The sequence below is a fragment of the Lepus europaeus genome, chromosome 18, assembly GCF_033115175.1.
Source record: "Lepus europaeus isolate LE1 chromosome 18, mLepTim1.pri, whole genome shotgun sequence".
Lineage (NCBI taxonomy): Eukaryota > Metazoa > Chordata > Mammalia > Lagomorpha > Leporidae > Lepus > Lepus europaeus.
This window is the reverse complement of record NC_084844.1, coordinates 71,000,709-71,005,618: the sequence shown is the minus strand read 5'-3', so window position 1 is coordinate 71,005,618 and position 4,910 is coordinate 71,000,709. Positions and strand designations below refer to the sequence as shown.

Below are 4,910 nucleotides of genomic sequence, written 5' to 3'. Positions count from 1 at the left end.
GAGAGATCAATCTATCAATCGATCCTTCTTCTACTGGTTCCCTTCCCAAATGGCCACAACAGCCAGCGCTGGGCCAGGCCAAAGCCAGGAGTCTGGACTCCATCCGGGTCTCCCACGTGGGTGGCAGGGGCCCAGGCGTGGGCGTGGGATTCGGCAGCCCTTAGGACACCGCTGGGGCACCCACATCTCGTGCTGGGGCGCTGGGTTCGAGCCCCGGGAGCTCCAGGCTCCCGCTTCCTGCTAACAATGCACACCTGGGAGGGGGCGGGTGCCGTCTCGAGTGCTCGTGGCCCCACCGCCCACGCCGGAAACCTGGAATTTGGGGTTATCTGGGGAGCACACTAGTGGACCGACCTCTCTCCCCGCTGTCGGCCCCAGGTCTCCTCTCATCTCAGGCGCCAACTTCCGGTCTCCGTCGGTGCAGCAACAGCGTCCCCCTGTTGCCAAGGAACCAAGCGCCGCCTCGCGGTCGCTAAGGGGGAAGTTAAGAGGTAGACATTCTGGGTGAAAGTTGACGCATCACGTGATCAGTTCTCGGGGCGGGGAAATCCTAACACACCAACCAGGATTAGAGAAAACAAACATTTACCCAATCAGCTCTTTCTGTGGGCGGGGATATTCGTGGATGCACCTCCTTTCCTTGCCCTGGTTTGAGTGATTGACTCGTCCTTTATCCAATAATTCTAAGGATTCTCTAGCTTGACCGGTATATGGACGAATCAACACGAAAAGCCTCTCTTTTGGAGGCAGGCCAGAGGAGGAGCCGCTGTGCCTGACTGGGACTCCAGGGACCTAGCTCGCTCTCGGGCCAGTCGGATGCCGCGGTGTGTGGGAGCTTCACTGAGGTAGAGGCGAAGGCCAATCGGATGAGGGCTGTGTAGGCGTTGCCCAATAGAGACGCGACAAGGGGGAGTGGCCAAGGGCCCACGGCTCCGCATTCCTGAGGGTAGGGCGGGGGCGAGCCTCAGTCAGGTGGGGACCGCGGCTGGGGACAGTGGAGACCCGGGCGGGCAGACTGGGCTCTCCGTCCGCCGCCGAGCTTTCCTGCAAGATGGAGTTCCTTCTGGGGAATCCGTTCAGCACGCCGGTGGGACAGTGCCACCTCCCGGTGTCCCTGAAGACCACTGGGCTCTGCCACCTGGCACTGGCGCTGCAGAGGGCCCCCACCGTGGGAAAAGGTGGGGAGGGAGGAGACCCCGGTTCCAGAGAGCCTGTCCCCCTGCTTAGGCCTGGAAGGAGGGGCACACCTGGGCATGCCCACTGTCCTCTGATTGGCTGGATTCCCCCGCTCACCCCTCCAGGCCCCAGACACTTGCCAAGTGACCAGGATATTGTGCTTTGGGCTCAGCACTGGGGCGGGGGTGGGGTGGGGACTGAGGGGCTTGTGCTTTAGCAGGGGGTGCCGACTTTCCCCCCACATACACACTCGGGGTGGCTGGGGGCTAAGGCGCGGGCCAAGCTGAGAGAACAGAGCGCCATGACTCCCCCCCAAAGCAGGCTGGTGGTGACACTGTTGGAAGGGTATAGTGTGGGGCGACCCCCACCGGTCCCCCCCCGCACCGGAACCTCTCCTAAAATGCTTCGCCTGGAAAGCGAGATCGTCGGGCACAAGGGGTACACAGAGTCAGAGTCAGGGGCAAAAAGGCTGGTAATGGGGGGGTGAGAGGTGTGGGGGTGGAGAAGAAGCCTCCGTGTGCACATGCACACATACACACACTCCCATACACACACACTTGCCCTGGGCAAGGAGAATGAGAGGAATAGTGAGAGAGAAAAACTCTGCCAGCAGCCCAAGCAGGCCCTGCTCTGCCCCTGGGGGAACCAGGCTCACCCAACCAGCCAAGGCCAGGGACTTCCCTTGAAATACAGCTTGGAGGGGGGAAGTTGAGGGAGGGAGGGAAACAGGTCAGACCAATGGGGCCCGTGTCAGGAACACGCAGCCACACTCCACACACAAGCACATGCACTCTGCCTGCCTATTCAACACATGCCCCCCCACCCCCATATCCTGCCTTCTACAGTGTGTCCCACCCCCACTGGGGACCTGCAGGTGGGCTGGTGGAGTCAGACTCAATCTGGTTGGTTTGAAAAATAAAAGGAATTCTAGAAAATGTTTTTAAAAGTTATGTACATGGGTAAGGGGCTGGGGGGCCCTGTCCCAGGGTGGGATGGGGAGTGGCAGGGCAGGGGCGGGAGGTGGGGAACAGAGGGGAGGACAGCAGCCCCACCGCTCCCAGCCTGCTCCCTACCCACCATTCCAACCCCAGTCCCACTCTGCCCCTTTTTACCTTCATTCAAGTTGCATGCACGCATGCACACACACACACTCACACACACACTCCGCTAGCCCAAGGTGAGGATCCTTGGCTGAGGATCTCCCTCCCTGCAGCTCCAGGGGACACGGGCTGGGTGGAGGGGTGAGAGCAGGTGCTGAGCCGCCACCCCCAGCCACCTTAGGCTGCTTGTGGCATTGCTCTGAGCCTGTTGGCTCCACTGTACAACTGGAAGTGCCTGCAGTCTTCCTGCCCCAGCACCCAGGCTCAGGGACTGAGGAGGAGGCAGGAAGGCGCTTTGGAGGCCTGGAAGCACTGGGGGATGGGTGGGGGTGGGGAGGGGTCCTGAGAGCCCCCTTCCATCCCAGCAGAGGCTGAGGAAGGACTTCTGCCAGACAGGCCCCTGCCCGTGCCTGGATTTGTGGGGGGGGGGGGCATAACGCTTGGGGTGAGGGAAGGGGTGCCCTGTGTGGAAGAAGGAAACCGGGGCCTACCTGCCCCCTGCCCGGTCCCACCCAGCAGCTCACCTTGGGGAAGGGGCTGGGACAGGGGAGGGGGACCCAGGAGCATGCAGTGCCCCCCATGGGGCCTGGGGAGTGACAGACAGTAGCTCCTGACCAAGGTGTGTGTGACAGGACAAAGGGGTGGGGTGGGGGAGTGTGACAGGACAGAGGGGTGGGGTGGGGGAGTGTGATGGCCCCCAGGTGGGGTGGAGGAGTGTGAAGGCACCCCTGGGTGGGGTGTGGGGCGCAGTTACTGCAGGGCCTCCCTCGCCTAGGGGCTGCCTCGCCCCATAGCTGGCTGGCTGGAAGCCATACTCCCCGCCTGTCACCTCTGGCTCCATCTTACCCGAGTCGCTGATGCAGGTGGTGCAGGGGCGCCCTCGGGTGAGCAGCTTCAGCTTGGGCATCCAGCTCTGGCGCACGACCCGGAATGCATTGGGGCACATGCCAGCCGCGATGGCATTCCTCTCGCTCTCCTTGAAGTTCTGGCGTGCAGGGCGCAGCTGTCCAGTGGTTTGCTGGAGCCACAGCTGGGGGCCAGTGAGTTCAGGTCAAAGGAGGTGGCAAGGAGCGGCCACAGCAAGACCTGGTGCCGGGTTCCTGAGCTGCGCCCTCTGATACACACCTTGGCGCCTGTCACCAGCTCCTGCTTCTTGGAGCGGTCACCCTCGTCCTGGAGCTGAGGGTGTCAACGGGTGCCAATCTAGTCGATGAGCTGGGCCGGAAGCAACACCAATCTTGCCGCACCCGGATCTGATTGCAGGTTCCGGGAGGGCCTCAACCTTTTCTCTCCTTCTCCTGGTAGGAGCTGGGCTGTCACTGGTGTAGGCGCTCCAGGTGCCCTGGCTCCTGCGCTCCGACGTGCTGGGCCCACTCCCCATGCCCGCTGCAGCCACCACCACCCCCACCCCCGGCCAGCTGCCCCGCCCACCCCCGCGGCCAGGGCCACCCCCATGGGCTGCGCGCGGCAGCCACCACGGGCCCGCTGCGGGGGCTGCCAATTGGCCGCCAGGTACAGCACGGAGAACTTGGCCATCTTGCGGTTACCACCACTGCCGCCGCAGCAGCCCCCAGCCTCCTTGGAGCCACCATCCCACAGCAGCTTGGCCACGGGCGTGCACTGCACCTAGTCCGACTCCTGCTGCTCCGTCCTGACCTGCGACACGAGGGGCAGCGGCAAGCTGCAGGCCGGCCAGCCAGAAGTCTGCGCCACGGGGCTCTGTGGCTAGGATGAGGGCGCCCCTCTGCATGCAGGCCCTGGGAGTCGCAGCTCCGGGAGCTCACCTTCAGGAAGAACTTGGCGCCTTTCTCCATGATCTCCTGGATCTGCAGGAAGCCCGCCATGTCCGTGAGCAGGAATTGGTCCCCCACGTTCGTGCTCAGTCGACCCGTGTAGCAGGAGCTCAGGGGTTGCTGGAACGACTGCGGCTGCATGGCCACCAGCAGCTCCACCATGGTGCTGCGGCTGCTGTTGCACAGGCCCCGGGAGTAGGAGCTGCTGCCGACCAGCCCAGCCCGGTGGGCCTCGAAGGACTGACCCCTGATCACCACCAACACCTCACAGGACAGGCCCTGCAGCCGCTGTTCGCTGAGGTGCTCCAAGATGCTGTGGCCGAAGTTGGGGATCTCCACCTGGAGGCTCTGCGCCATGGCGGTGGCTGCGCCATGGCCAGGCTCTGAGCAGGTTGGGGGGGGGTGCTCCGACCAGCTCCGCAGCGTGGCTGAGCCCGGCCTGTGTTCCGGGTGTCCCCTGTGCCGGGGCCTCGGCCTCCGCCTCCATGGCCCCCATGGCCTCCGCCTCAGCAGGAGCGGCGGCGGCCACTCATTGTTAAATTTAACTGTTTTAAAAAATGATGTACAAATGACTACATTATGTGCTAATACAGGACTAGAAAATATTTGAATTAATGTATATACTTTTATACCATTTTAAAAGTACGATTTTAAAAATACTATCCAAATAGGAGAAGGAATATCTAATTATAATTAATGGAAATATGAGAAGTGTAAATTAAGTAAATCCGCATCAGACTGTAAAGTGTGGCACCAGATATGGGTAAGCTACAACGTTAGGAGTGCAGGTGCCAAGATCAACAGGTTAAACACTGATGTTATCTATAATTACCTCGTGTAG

General features: G+C 61.7%; 1 pseudogene; it reads right to left on the bottom strand.

Moving 5' to 3' along the window:
• Positions 1-2,540: 2,540 nt before the first annotated feature.
• LOC133746988 (nucleus accumbens-associated protein 1-like) lies at positions 2,541-4,426 on the bottom strand (annotated as a pseudogene).
• Positions 4,427-4,910: the final 484 nt, after the last annotated feature.